The 16,506-nt window shown below is 34.5% G+C and overlaps 1 protein-coding gene and 1 pseudogene across 3 annotated transcripts in view; one reads left to right on the forward strand and one right to left on the reverse strand.

The window, feature by feature from the left end:
* DENND4C (DENN domain containing 4C) overlaps positions 1-16,506 on the reverse strand; it is a 95,576-nt gene that overhangs the window by 70,548 nt on the left and 8,522 nt on the right. The window lies entirely within an intron of this gene.
* LOC141577445 (pancreatic progenitor cell differentiation and proliferation factor pseudogene) lies at positions 3,480-6,765 on the forward strand (annotated as a pseudogene).

Below are 16,506 nucleotides of genomic sequence, written 5' to 3' on the forward strand. Positions count from 1 at the left end.
AATTTGGTAAGTTTTCACAAATGTATATACCCGTGAAAACATACCACAATCAAGATAGTGAACATATCCATCAACATCCAAAATACTCTCGTACCCCTTCATTATGCCTCCACAGGCAATGAGTGACCTGCTTTCTGTCACTATAGATTAATTTCTATAATTGATATAAATGAAAGCATACAGGATATTATTTTTTTGTCTGGCTTCATTCACTCACTGTAATTATTCTGAGATTCATCCATGATGTTTATATCAATAGTTCACTCCTTTCATATTCCACTGTTGACTATACCACAATATGTTTATCCACTGACCTATATTAAGAGACATCTGGGTATTTTCAGTTTGGAGCTATTGAAAATAAAGCTGTCATGAATACGCATGTATAAGCCTTATGGATATAGGCTTTCATTTTTCTTAGGTAAATTCTGGATGGAATGGCTAATCACCTGGTAGGTGTACATAGTTCTAAAAAAGTGCCAAATAGTTTTCTAGAATGAGTGTACCATTTTACATTCCTAACATCAGTATATGAGAGTTCCAACTGTTCACCATCTTCTCCAACACTCTGTAAGGTCAATCTTTTAAATTTAGACTAGATTCTAATATGTCTATACTGATATTTAACTGTAGTTTTAACTTACATCTTCCTAATGACTAGTGATGTTGACTACCTTTTCACTCTTTTGCCCATTGTTTAACTGGGTTTTTTGTTTACTCATTATAGAGTTTTGAAAGTTCTGTACTCCAGAGATAAGTCATTTATGAGGTATATGATTTTCAAATATTTTCTCCCAATATGTGACTTAACTTTTTATTCTCTTACAGTGCCTTTTGAAAAGCAAGTTTTTACTTTTGATCAAGTCCAATTTATCAATCTATTCTTTAATAGATCATGCTTGTAGTATCATATTTAAGAAAACACTGTCAGGGGGAAGGTGTAGCTCAGTGGTAGAATGCATGCTTAGCATGCACGAGGTCCTGGGTTCAATCCCCAGTGCCGCCATCAAACAAACAAACAAATAAATCTAATCACCCTCCCCACAAAAAACAAAAAACTAAAAAAACACTGTCAATCCAAGGTTACCAAGGTTTTCTCTCATGTTTTCCTCCAAAAGCTTTATACTTTAAAATTTTACATTTAGATCTATGGTCCATTTTACTTATTTCTTTATATATGGTGTGAGGTATGAATGAAGATTCACTTTTTACATACAGACATCTAATTTTTCCAGCACCACTGTTGAAAATACTATCTTTACTCTACTTTATTGTTTTTCTACCTTTGTTCAAAAATCAATTCTCCAATATGCATGTGTTTATTTCTGGATTCTCTATTTTGTTCCACTGATCTATTTGTTTATATTTCAGTACCATATGGTTTTAATTACTGTAACTTCATAATCAGTCTTGAAATCAAGCAGTATTAGTCTTCAACTCTTTTTCAAAATTGTTTTGACTAGGTCCTGTGCATTTCAGTAAGCATTTTGGAATCAGCTTGTCAATTTCTACCCCTCACACCCACCAAAAAAGCTTAGTCAGATTTTAACTGGAATTGTGTTGAACCTGTAGGTCAATTAAGGAGAACTAACAGTATTGACTCTTCAAACCTATAAAGAAGGCTTATCTCTGAATTTAGATTGTTTTAAATTTATCTCATTAATGTTTTATAGTTTATAACATTTAAGTCTTTCATACCTTTTGTCAGATTTATCCTTAAATACTTAATAATTTATGCTAGTGTAAATGATACTGCTTCCTTCTAAACTCAATTTCCAGTTGTGCATTGCTACTATATAAGAATAGAACTGCTTTTTATATATTGACCTTGTATAATGCAATCTTGCTAAAGTTGCTTATGAGATGCCTTTTCTTTTTCTTGCCATACTGTACCGACTAGAACATCTAGTACAATGTTCAAGAAAAATGCTGATCAAAGAAGATCTACAAATGACCAATAAGCACAAAAAGACACTGAACGTCATTATCATAGTAGCATTATTCACAACAGCCAAAAGGTAGACACAACCCAAGTGTCCATCAGCAAACAGATATCAAAATGTGGGTTATCTATACAATGGAATATTATTCAGCCATAAAAAGATATTAATTTTAATAAATGTTATAACATGGATTAATTTTGAAAACATTATTTTAAGTAAAATAAGCAAGACACAGGACAAAAATTATGTGATTCCACTTATACGAGGTACCTAGAATAGGCAAATTCATAGAGATGGAAAGTAAAATAGAGGTTACCAGGGGCTGATAGAGGGGAGAATGAAGAGTTATTTTATTAGTGAGTATAAGTTTATAGCTGGGATGATGAAAAAGTTTTGGGCATAGATAGTGGAAATGGTTGTACAATACTGCCAATGTATTTAATGCCACTGAATGTAATGATACAAATGATTAAAATGATACTACGTTATGTATATCTTACCACAGTTTTGTTTTTCTTTTAAAGAGAGAATGTATCAATAAACATCTCTCCATATTAAACTTTTAACTTCTGTTAAGTTACAGAATAAGTTCCTGGAGTCACCTCTCTAGATCAGAGTATATAAATGCCTGCTTATATACTCTGCTATATGTTATCTTCTTACCTTTAGAAAGAATATACCAATTTACTATGTCAACAGTAATTTATCTATGACCCAGTGAGTATTCAAATTGTATTTAAGTTTACTGTGTTAGAGTAAAAGTGGTGAAGAAAGGTTGTTTCAATACACATTTCTTTGCTCAAAAAGAGGAAGAGAAAGAAATGTTTTGACATCTTTGTTTTGTTCATAATCTTATGGAGAAAGCATTCAGTCGTCTTTTATCAGTAAATATAATAATTGTACATTTTTCATATATGCTCTTTATCAAGTTAAGGAAGTTCCTTTCTATTCCTGAGACTTTTCTCAGGAAGAGATGTTGAATTTTATCACACTTTTCCTCCATCTACTGAGATCATATGGTTTTTCTTTTCCTGTTTTTTAATATAATGAATTATATTGACTAATTTCTGAGGTATTAACCAACCCTGTATTTCTGAGATAAATCCCACTTGCTCATGATATATTATCCTTTTCATATATTCTTGGATTCTACTTGCTAAAATTTTGTTTGAAATTTCATATATGTTAATGAAGGACACTGGTCTGTAGTTCTTTGTTGTTTTTTTTTTTTCTTTCTTGTAATGTCTTTATCTGATTTTGTCATCAAAGTAATGCTAATTTCACAGAATGAGTTGGCAAGAATGTCCTCCCTTCAATTTTCTGGAAGAGTTTGCATAGAACTGTTATTATTTCTTCCTTAAATGTTTGCTAGAATTCACCTGTAAAATCACCTGGGTCTGCAGTTTTCTCTGTGGGTAGGTTTTAAACTATAAATTCAATTCCTTTAGTACATATAGGGCAACACAGGTTACCTATTTATTCTTGAGTAAACTTTCACAGTTCGTGTCTGTCTTAGTCCATTCAGGCTGCTATACCAGAATACCATAGGTTGTGTGGCTGATAAACAATAAATTGATTTCCCAAAGTTCTTGAGGCTGGGAAGTCCAAGATCAAGGCACTGGCAGATTCAGTGTCCAGTGAGCTGGCAATATTCCTAGTTCATAGAAGGCTATCTTTTCACTGTAACTTCACAGGGTGGAAGGGAGCCAGGGACCTCTCTAGGGTCTCTTTTAGAAAGACACTAATCCCATATGTGGGGGTTTCACCTGCATGACAGAAGCACCTCCCAAAGCCCCAAACTCCAAACAGCATCACACGGGGGATAAGGTTTTAACATAAGAATAGGGGGCAGACATTCAGTCTATGGCAGTATCTCTCAAGGAATTTGTCCATTTCATCTAAATTGTGCAATTTAGTGGCATAAAGTTGTTCGTAATACTCCCTTACTATCCTTTTATTATCTGTAGAATATGCAATAATGTCACATCTCTCATTCTTGTTATCAATAAGTTTATGTCTTCCCTTTTTTTTTTTTACCTGATCAGTCTGGCTATAAAACTGCCAATTTCATTGATCTTCTCTAAGAACCAGCTTTCAGTTTCAATGATTTTCCTCTAATGATTTTCTGTTTTATATTTCATTAATTTCTACTTTGATCTCTATAACTTCCTTTCCTCTGTTTTTGTAGACTTTATTTGCTTCTTCTACTATCTGAAGGTGGAAGCTAAGGTCACTGATTTGAGATCTTTCTTCCTTTCTAATATAGGCATTTAGAGCTACAATGCTCCCCAAGTAATGTTTTTAGTAGCATCCCACAAATTTGGGTATGTTAGGTTTTCTTCTTATTCAGTTCAAATTACCTTTTAATTTCCCCTTCTTAAAAGTATATTTTCTTTGACTAATGGGCTATTTATAAAGTATGTTTATCAGTTCCCAAACTTTATACTTGGAAATTTTCCAAGAATCTTTTAGTTACTGATTTCTCACTTAATTACACTGTGGTCAGAGAACATACTGCATATAATTTGAAGTATTTTACATTTATTGTTTAAATCTATTATATCCTTGCTGGTTTTCTGCCCACTTGTTCAATCACTTATCAACAGAGTAATATTAAAATCTGACTATAATTATAGATTTGTCAATTTCTCCTTTCAGTTCTATCAGTTTTTGCTTCATGTATTTTGAAGCTCTGTTATTAAGGGCATAAACATTTAGAATTATTATGTCCTTCTGACTGACTCCTTTACCATTATGAATGACCTTTTTTATCTCTGCTAAAAATTAATAAAAGCTTTGGAAAAATATTAAAAATTTGTATAGACTTAGATATATAGTTTAATAATTAAACTTCATTTTCCAACTCCAACCAAGATAATCTTTCAAAATCCAAGGAGGGTATAGCTCAAGTGGTAGAGCGTATGCTTAGCGTGCAGGAGGTTCTGGGTTCAATCCCCAGTACCTTCTCCAAAAATAAATACAATAAACCTAATTAACTGCCCCCACCAAAAAAATAGTAAAAAATTTTTCAAAATCCACTTCACCTTACTGTTTAAAACGGCATACATTTAAATAAATACTGTTAACATCAACAAAACATTATTAACTTTTAACTTACAAGGCTAAATGTAGTTTACAAAGTTCCTCTCACTGTAACAAAAAGATTTTTTTTAAAGGTTCAAAAAATATCTGTGTGTTCTTTGGTGTTCCAAACCATACAGAATGAATGACCAACATTGTTTATACCACAAAGAAAGTACAATATTATCAAAGTTATTTGCTACATTTAAGCAATTTAAATTAGGGCCTTGGTGATGCCATTTAGAAAGCATTATCAACATCAGTTATGCTGGCTGGGTTACAGAACTACAAAACTGAAAAAGTCAGTCATTTCAGATAAAATCAGTTTCTTTTTCACAACACAAAGCAGTCTAATTCTCTCTCTACTGCTGCACTTGCAACTGAAAGTTTGGTAAAGAAGGAGAGCTGTAAAGGGCAGCAAACAAATGCTTTAAAGGAGTCATACGAATGTAAGAGTTGTGGGAACTAGAGAGCAACAAATGCTTTAAAGAAGTCATACGAATGTAAGAGTTGTGGGAACCAGAGAGCACCAGCAGCCACTACTAGTCAGAGCCATCCAACTGCTGCCAAACAGAAATGGCAAAACCATAGCTTCCTTTTTGTCTTCTTAAGAGAAGCCAGAAATAATCAGGATTTTTATGTAAATCTCCAAGTTTTAAAATAGTAGCAACTAATTCAAAATTCTTTAACACTAATAAATTAAAACAAAACACATTAGCAGGGTATATGCACCCTAAAGATTAAGTATCTAGAAGAGAACAATTTTAAATTTCATTTAAAAAAACTATTGGCTGAGTCGTGGAGCAATCGCTCGCAGTCACCTCTGCCAATGGGCTCCATGGCCTAGAGTCCTCATCCCTACCACCTACAATTGTGCACCAAGGCCTGCTAGAGGTCACCACCAAGGTTTCCACCAGCCCACCAGCAAGATAATGGCAGCCACCCCCTCCAACGGCTCACTCGTGGCCACCCACGACTATTAGCAGCACTGCCCGGGCTCCACTTCCAGTAACAGCTCATGCAGAAGTGTGGAGTACCCTGGGGAAGCCATCTCCCACCCGTGGGTCTCCCCAGAGCTAAGCCAGACCCTGGTGGACTAGCTTCTTTTTCATGAAATCCACTCTCCCATTCATGGGCCACAGTGTTGGAGTCCCCAGAGCTCTCAGAATCGCCCCCAGACCTTCACCGGCAGGATCACCTGTGACCTGGCTCTGGAAGCCACAGGGAAGGCAGCTCTTGGTGGCTAGCCTGGCAAAACCAACTCTGGGCCCCCGTCCTGAGTGGCCACCACCAGCTGCCAGGCTTCTTTTCAAGGCGGTAGGCCCATTAAGAGCACCCCGCCACCACTTTCCTCCCTCGCCCAGACTAAGTAGGCTACAGCCACCAGAAACAGTTGGGTTCTTTAATATGAAAACAGCAGAACACCAAAAAAGAAGTTGAGAGAACCCCATGCTTTACCCCCCAAGCCACACAAGAGCCTTCCTGACACCTCGTAACAACTGCGCCTTGCACCAAATAGAAAATAAACTCCAAGCAGCCAATTTCTTAAAAAAATTTTCTAAATTGACCTGGTTAAATACCTTTACCATGAAAGATACGTGAACCAATGAACCTAACTGTGTATCACATTGTTAATATAATCACATAGAAGGGAATGAAAAAAGAATGAATCCAAGTAAATTTTGAACAATTTTCTTTAACATGAAGAACTGAAGAGAAATCTTAACCCTTCCTTAGAAGGCTTGTTTTTTATACCTGTATGTTTGTAGCAATTCTGAAATTATTCTATATGTACTCCATGACTAAATGATTGTTAGAAGCCAGAGTTCTTGCTGTGAGAAAAGGAAGATATAAATAAGGGATGGAAGACAAGAATCCATGTTTTAGAATGGAATGAAAGGTATCAGCATGAACTCATGATTTTAAGAGAGAGAGAGAGATATACACTAAAGGCAATGTGGTATCCTGAATCGGATCACAGAACAGAAAAAATCACAATTTGTATTAATGTAAAAATTAGTGAAATTAAAATAAAATTTGGATTTTAGTCAATAGCAATTTAACAACGTTGATGTTTTAGTTTTAATTAATGTACTGTGGTAATATAAAATGTTAGCCATAGAAAAATACAGGAAATCTCTGTACTGTCTTTTCAGCTTCTCTGTAAACCTGAAATATAATTCATATATAACAATGTTTAAATACATGTCTGTTAGCATTACTGATGACAGACAAAAAAAAGTGGAAACAGTTCAAATGTCCATCAACTGATGAAGCAATAAAATGCAGTACATTTATACAATGAACTATTGTTCAGCAATAAAAAGAAACCAAGTACTGTACATGCTACAACATGGATAAACTGTGGACACATTATGCAAAGGGAAAGAAGTCAGTTACAAAAGACCACATATAGTTTGATTCCATTTGCATGAAATGTCTAGTATAAGCAAATCTACAGAAAGACGAAGTAGCTGGCTGCCAGGTCTGAGGTTTGGGGGAAATGGGGAATGACTGCTAATGAGTATGGGGTTTCTTTCTTGAGGTGATAAAAATGTTCTAAAATTGATTGTGGTGATAGTTGAATAACCTGTGACTACACTAAAAACCAATAAATTGCATACTCTAAATGGGTGAAGTGTGGTACGTGAATTATCTCAATAAAACTGTAAAAACAGATAAACATTTAGCTAGTCATATCAAGAAAAAAAAGAGCCTAAATAAATAAAATCATAAGTGAAAAAGGAAAAGTTGCAACCTACATCACAGAAATACAAAGGATCATACAAGATTACTACAATTATGTGCCAATAAAATGGTCAACCTAGAAAAAATGGACAAATTCCTAGAAATGTACAATCTGTGAAGACATACGAGAAATAAACAGAAAATAAGAACAGACCAATTAACAGTAATGAAAATGAATCAGTAATTTAAACACACACACACAAATTCCTAACAAGCAAAAGTCCAGAACCAAACGGCTTCATGGGTAAGTTCTACCAACCATTTAGAGAAGAGTTAACACCTATCCTTCTCAAACTATTCCAAAAAGTTGCAGAGGAAGGAACACTTCTGAAATCATTCCACAAAGCCACCATCACCATGACACCAAAACCAAAGATATCACACATACATGTACACACACAAATATAGTCCAATATCACCAATAAATACGGATGCTAAAATCCTCAAAAAAATATTAGCAAACGATTCAATGATACATTAAAAGGATCATATGCCAGGGATGCAAGGATGGTTCAGTATCCACATATCAGTCGTGTAATACACCACATTAACAGACTGAAGATTAAAAATCAAATGATCATCTGAAGAGATGCAGAAAAAGCTTTTGACAAAATTCAACATACATTTATGACAAAAACTTTTAACAAAGTGAGAACTGAGAGAACATATCTCAACATAACAGAGGCCACATATGACAAGCCCACCACTAACATCATAATCAATAGTGAAAAGCTGGAAGCATTTTCGCTAAGATCAAGAAAAAGACAAGGATGCCCACTCTTACCACTTTTATTCAACATAGTATTTAAAGTCCTAGCTATAACAATCAAACAAGAAAAAGAATAGGAACCTATATTGGAAAAGAAGAAGTATAACTGTCACTGTTTGCAGATGACATAATACTATACATAGAAAATCCTAAAGACGCAAGCAAAAAAAAAAAAAAAACAACACTTTACTAGAACTCAATAATGAATCTGGCAAAGTTGCAGAATACACAATGAATATTTGGAAATTGAATACATTTCTACACATGAACAACTATCACAGAGAAAAATTAAGAAAACATTTATAATTGTATCAAAAAGAATAAAATACCTAGAAAAAAATCTAATTAAGAAAGTAAAAGATCTGTACTTAGAAAATTATAAGGCACTGATGAAAGATACTTAGGACAAACAAACATGAAAAGATAAACAGTGCTCGTGGACTGGTAGAATTAATATTGTACTAACCAAGGAAATCTACAGATTGAATGCAATCCTTATCAAATACCAATGACATTTTTCACAGAACTAGAGCAAATAATTCTAAAATTTGTACAGCAACACAAAAGACCCCAAATAGCCAAAACAATCTTGAGAAAGGACAAAGCTGGAGGTATCACACTCCCTGATTTCAAACTATACTACAAAACTACAGTGATTTAAACTATACTACAAAGCTACAGTAATTCAGGGTACAGTGATTTAAAAAGTATGGCACGCACACAAAAACAGACACATGGATCAACGGAATAGAAGAGAGAGCCCAAAAATGAATCTACTCATAGGGGCAACTAATCTATGACAAAGTAGGCAAGAATATATGGTGGAGAAAAGACAGCCTCTTCAAGAAATGGTGTTGGGAAAACCAGACAATTACATGCAAAAGAAAAAAACTGGACTTTCTCACATCATTCACAAAAATAAATTCAAAATGGATTAAAGACATAAATGTAAAACTGGAAACCATAAAACTTCTAGAAGAAAATATAGGCAATATGCTATTTGACAAGGGCCTTAGTGATGTTTTGGGGGGTATGTCTCCTCAGGCAAGGGAAACAGAATAAACAAATGGGTCTACATCAAACTAACAAGGTTTTGCACAGTGAGGGGAACTATCAAGAAAACAAAAAGGGCACCTAATGAATGGGAGAAAATATTCGCAAACAATATATCCCGTAAGGGGTTAACATCCAAACTGCAGAAAGAGCTCATACAATTAAACATCATCAAAAAAAAAATCTGATTAAAAAATGGGCAGAGGATCTAAACAGAATTTTTTTTTAAAGAAGACACATTCAGCCAACAAGCAAATGAAAAAAGATGCTCAACACACTACCCTCAACAGGGATATGGAAATCAAAACCACAATGAGATATCACCTCACATCTATCAGAATGGCTACCAACAAAAAGACAAAAAATAACAAATGTTGGCAAGGATGTGGAGAAAAGGGAACCCTCGTACACCTTTCATGGGAATGTAAACTGGAGCAGCCACTATGGAAAACAGAATGGAGATTCCTCATAAAGTTATAAATAAAACTCAGATACAACCCAGAAATTCCACTTCTGGGAAAGAAAGAAAGAAAAGAAGAAAAGGAGGAAAGGAAGGAAGGAAGGGAAAGAAAAAGAAAAGAAAAATGTGCAAACATATATGCGTGCGTGTGTGTGTGTGTGTGCGTGCGTGCACCCTTATGATCACTGCAGCATTATTTATAATAGCCAAGAAATGTCAGCAATCTAAGTATCTATTAATAGATGAATGGATAAAAATGTTGTATATAGATACAATGGAATATTGCTCAGCCATAAGAAGGAATGAAATAATGCCATCTGCAGCAACATGGATGGACCTAGAGGGTGTTACACTAAGTTAAATAAGTCAGACAGTGAATGACAAATACTGTATGATTTCACTTATATGTGGAATCTAAAAAACAAAATAAATGAACAAACATAACAAAAGAGAAAAAGAGTTGTAGATATGGAAAACAATCAGGTGATTTCCATAGGGGAAGAGGGTAAAAAGATGAGTGAAACAGGTGAGAGAGATAAAGAGGTACAAACTTCTAGTTGCAAAATGAGTCACAAGTATGAATTGTACAGTGTGGGGAACAGAGTTACTTATTATGTAATACCTTTGTATGGCGAATATCATAACAAGATTTATTATGGTGGCCATTTTGAAATGTACAGAAATATCAAATCACAATGTTGTGCACCAGGAACTAACACAGTGTTGTAGATCAATTATATTTCAAAAACAAAGTCACAGAAAAAGAGATCAGATTTATGGTTACCAGAAGTGGGGGAGGGAGGAGGGGAACTGGATGAAGGTGGTCCACAGACACAAACTCCCAGTTATAAGATAAGTAAGTACGAGGGATGTGAAGTACAACATGATAAATACAAGCAATACAGCTCTATGTTATATATGTAAGTTGTTAGAGTAAATCCTAAGAGTTCTCATCACAAGGGAAAAATTTTTTTCTCTAATTCTTTAGTTTTTCTAACTATATGAGATGATGGGCGTTCACTAAACTTACTGTGGCGATCAGCTCACAATGCATGGAAGTCAAATCATGCTGTACTCCTTAAGCCTACACAGTCTATATGTCAATTATATCTCAATAAAACTAAAGGAAAAAGACCAATCAAGCTATTGGGTAGAAGGCCACTGGAAACAGACTATACAACTTCAAAGTTTTTCCCCAGAGATGCTAGTAACTAGAAAGAAAATGCACATCACCAATGCGGTGGCATTACTTTAACCAACCAATCGAAGTTGACATCATTAACAACTGTTCTGGTATTACATGCCTTCTGATGTGAAGCACTAAGAAGGGCACCACATTAGTTATGCAGTATTCCTAACAAAAATGTATAGCCTTAATCATGAGGAATTAGGCTAACAAACCAACCAAAGGGCAGAAGTCTTAAAAAAAAAATATGTACACACACACACACACACACACACACACACACACACACAAAGCGAAAGGGAAAAACATGCTGTTCCAAATTAAAGATTAAAATCTCAGCATCAAAATGAGCGATGAAAGATAACAGGAAAATCTCTGAACACTTCAAAACTAAACCCACTTTTAAATATTGCATGATTCAAGAGGAAGTTTAAGGAAATTACAAAATATTCTAAACTGAACAAAGAGTAAGACAACACATTAAAATCTGTGGGATACAACTAAAGCAGTGCTTACAAGGAAATATATAGCAGTAAGTCCTTATAGAAAAAAAAGCAAGGTCTCATATTAACAATTTAAGCTTCAATCTTAAGAAACTAGAAAAAGGACAGAAAATAAACCCAAAAAAGCAGAAGGAAGAAAATAATATAGCATAAAGAGAAATAAAAGAATGGAAAAAATAAAACTGTCCCCATTCACAGACACGACTGTCTAGGTAGAAATTTCAAGTAATCTACCAAATAAATAACAACTAAATGCAATGAGTACTCCTAGAATGGATCTGTGAACAGGAAAAAAAAACTGCTGTAAGGTATAGTATTGGAAAAATTTCAATGTAGACTATATATTAGATAATTTTGTAACAATGCTAATTTTCCTAATGTGATTAGTGTGAGAGAATGTTCAAGTCTTTAAGAAATACATGCTGAATTTATTCTCAAATGGTTTACTCAAAAATAATAATATGCACAGAGAGAAATTGCTAATGTGACAAAATAATAATTAGTAAATCTAAGTGAAGTGTATAATGGGAGTTCATTAAAATACTCTTCCAACTTTTGTTAAGGTTGGAATTTTTTTCAAAATGAAGTTTTTGTTTGTTTGTTTGTTTTTACAATAGTTTCTGTCCTTTGAGATTTCAACAAAAGTATAGAGATAAATGGAGGAAAGTGGGAAAGGTAGGAAAATAAGAGAGTGAAATAACACTGGTTTCAATTCAAGAAGTATACAGAAAAGCATAACTGCTAATCTGAGTAGTCCCAATTTTAGCTACACTGTCTATAAAGTTGGAAAAATAGAATATAAAATCTGCTACATTATGTTATGTATGTATGTATGTACATTTATGTACATGTATATACACAGAGAAGTGCAAAGGCAAAGACCTGATAAATTTAATGTTGTCCCCAGGGATTTTTTTTCCTTTGCTTACTTTAAAAGCTAAATCATCATTCTTCAACTTTATTCACTTTGAGCACAAAGTAACAATCAGAATAAAATGAGACAAGTTTCTGAAACTCAGCCATCTGGCAACCTCACCAATTCATACACAGCCAAGAACCAGCCATTAAGAACTGCAATAGATATCACAAAGCAGCAAAACATACTTTATGCATTTCCGTCTCTCAATTCACAGTCTATTTAATGACAGTTTACAAGAAGTTCTATTAAATTTATTTGAGTACTAAATACACAGTAGAAGTAATAACACAAAGAAGAGAGGTAAACATACTATCAGATCAAAAAATTAAGTGTCAAGGAGTGAGATGTCAAGAAGGTGACCTAAGGGCAGAGTTAACTAGATCCCTACCTGTAACAGTAAAGAGTCACACGCACCTCAAATATACCCAATGGGTATCCCTGCTTTGCAAATGTTCTACAGTATTTATAATCACATCATCTACTTATTATGAAAAGGTTCACTTACTGAACAATTCTTTTCTCACCATATTATCTATGTATTAAATATTAAAATTCCATATACTAAATATACATTAAAAGCCTATATAATCCTATAAAATTTAACCTCTATTGTTTCATTGGCCAATTTCCAAGTTGACTATAACAGTTAATTGTAACAATTTTATACGTTATCTGATCTGGTTGATAAACACCCTTTTCACCCTTTTTAAAACTTTCCAGGGTTATTCATCTGAGCTTATCAAGTTTTGGGAGGAAAAAAGCTGAAATCTTTGTTAGGAAGAGTTCTAGAAGATTATTTAATGAGAATAGGCATCTTTACAAAAATTAAGTTCTCCGGTCAAGTGCAAATGGTATGGCTCTCCATATTACTCAGGTGTCTTTTTTTAAAGCCTTCAAGTAAAGTCTCATGATGTTTTTCAACCAGGTCTCGCACACTGTTTGTTTGGATTATTGATAAATATTTTACAGTTTCGTGGCTAACGGGAAGGAGCTCTTACGTTTGCTAAACAGTCACTGCCAGTACACTAGTAACTATGGCAGAGCCTCAGACCTTGTTCTAAATGCTGGGAATTAAAGCAATGAAAATACCAAATGCCTTGTCTTTATGGTTGGGGAATAATCAGTAAACAAGTACAGACTTATAAATAAGTGATTTCAGAAAGCATACATGCTATGAATAAAAATAAAGCAAGAAAGAGGGAAAGAAAGTGATGGTGGAAGTGCTAATTTTTATAGTACAATCAAGGAAGACCTCTCTGAAGAAGGAAGTAAAATCTGAGCAGAGGTGTTAAGTGACAGGGAACAGTAAATCATATGATGACAGAACACATTCCAAGCAGGAAGAAAGTAGAAAATAAAAGCCTAAGACAGGTAAATAACTTGATCTTTGAGGAACAGCAAGAAGGCCATAGCTCTAGAGCTTAAGGGAGTATAGGAGATACGGTCAGTGAAGGGGGAAATGATATAGGACCTTTCATGCTAAGGTAAGGTCTTTAGGTTTTATTCTAAGCATGCTGGGAAGCCACATGCTGGGAAGCCACTCCAGATGCAAGTGATGTGTTGTTATTTATGTCTTTAAAAAATCAGGGGAGGAGGTAACAGCTCAGTGGTCGGGAACATGTTTTGAATGTACAAGGTCCTGAGCTCAATCCCCAGTACCTCCATTAAAAATTTTTTTTTTTAAAAAAATCACACTTGTTGCTGGAAACAAAGTAGAGGGAAAAAAAGAACAGAAGCAGGGAGAGCAGTTAGATGGGAACTGCAACAATCCAGAAGAAAGATAATAACGGCTTATATTAAGGCAAAGAAGTGGGTGAGACAAGAAATGGCAGGATTTGAGATACAGTTTAAAAGTCAAGCTGCTACTGATGGACTGGAGGTATGAGGGAAAAAGAGAAAGTAAGAATGGCATCCAGTCTGTGGCCTAACCAAGTATGTGAATGGTGGTGCTATATACTAAGATGGTGAAGTCTGAGCAAAGAGTAAATTTGAGGAAATAAACCCAAAATTCTGTACTGGACAAGTTTGAGATGCCTAGTACAATACCGAAGATGAAAAGGCAGTCCAATATAGTGTGGAGTTTGATAAAATACCGCAGCTGGGATCAGGAGCAAATTAATGATACTTAAAACCACAAAATTAAATAAGACACCCTAAAAAAGTGACAAATAACGATAAAGAAAAGGTATATGGCCTAAGCCTAGGGCACTCCAACTTTTCAGATAAGGGAAGAGTAGCCAGAAGACAAGACTGAGAAGGAACTGCCATAAATCAGAAAAGAATCAGGATTATACAGCAACCAGAAAACCAAGTGAGGTTTTTTCCAAAAATAGGGACTGATCAATCACGTCAAATGTTAACGAGAAGTAGAGTAACTTTAAGACTGAGAGTGGTTTTAGTTGGTGGGGGTGAGCAAGAGCTAGCCTGGAGCAAGTTGGAGAGAAAATGCAAAGAAAATAAAGACAGTATGAGCAACTCTTTTTGACAAATTTTACTATAAATGAGAAAGAAAGGTTTGTGTGGGAGAAACAGAGAGAAAGATAACACCAGATGCAAAATCCTCAAACAGGCAAGAGGATGCAGCACAGATGGAGCTGTTAGCTTATAAAGAGAGAAAGATAAGAGTAAGGAAAGAAAAGAGATTAAATAGTCTTCTTAGTCATAAAAGTGGAAGAGCAAAATGACAAGGTAATGCCGAGGGCATAAGAGATATCTGTGGCCGTGAATTTAAAGTGAGACCAGTCAGCACTGTTTGTTTGTTTTCTCCAGTCACTCAGTTGCTCAGGATCAAGGGAACACAGAGTCTGCAAAGAACTGCGTTCGATCAGAGCTGAAATTTTGCTCTGATTATAGTAAAGAAAGCAAGAAACAAGAGAGATGATAACCTGACCCAAAAAAACAGTACAGAACTCTAGTAGACACTAACGTTTGCATTCAATGAATCAATGTCCCTGAGTAAGGAAAGAAATTACCATATGTGGGGGCAGATGGATGGTAAAAAAGTGGTGTGACTAATGGCCTGGTGGTCTAAAAAGAATCCAAGAAATGTCAAAATATGGCACTAAAGTATATAAGCTGACAAAAGAGAAGATGGAAGTCAGAGTTAGATGCTTAAAATATTTTAAGTTAAAGATCATGATGATAAAGTCTAGGATAATGTTTCTCTATTTTAACTACACATTGGGGTCTGCTGGAATACTTTCTTTAAAAAAAATCAGACCAATAAAATAAGCATTTATGAGTGTGGCACACTCCCATCAGAATGTTTTATGCTAACCAGTTAACTGTAATATACAGACAGAATTAAGAACCAACAGTCTTTAGTGGGATCATGGAAATGAGTAGCTAAGGCACATTAGAAAAGAAACTTGCAATCTGTAGATTCAAGAACTTCTAATGAAATTGTCTTCTGTTATTCTCAATACAAATAAAAGCATGAAATATATTCCAAATATCTTACATGCATTAACTCATTTCATACTCCTAACAACTGAACAAAGTATACATGAAGTATTATAAAACTATGTGAAGGTAGACTGTGGTAAGTTAAAGATGCATATAATAAACCCTAAGGCAACTAGTAAAAAAAAAAAAAAAAAGAAAGAAAGAAAGAAAGAAAAGATATATAGCTAATATGCCAAAGTGGAGATAAAGAGAACACTAAATACACTCAATCCAAAAAGGAACAAAAAACAGATGGGACAAATTAAAAACAGATAGCAAGATAATAGATTCAAATGCAGCCATATCAATAATTTCAGTAAATTTAAGTGGTCTACCATGACAAATGAAAACATATGTCCATAGTACATGAAAAGATAGCTCATCATCATTAATCATCAGA

Source organism: Camelus bactrianus, chromosome 4 (assembly GCF_048773025.1).
Source record: "Camelus bactrianus isolate YW-2024 breed Bactrian camel chromosome 4, ASM4877302v1, whole genome shotgun sequence".
Taxonomy (NCBI): Eukaryota; Metazoa; Chordata; class Mammalia; order Artiodactyla; family Camelidae; genus Camelus; species Camelus bactrianus.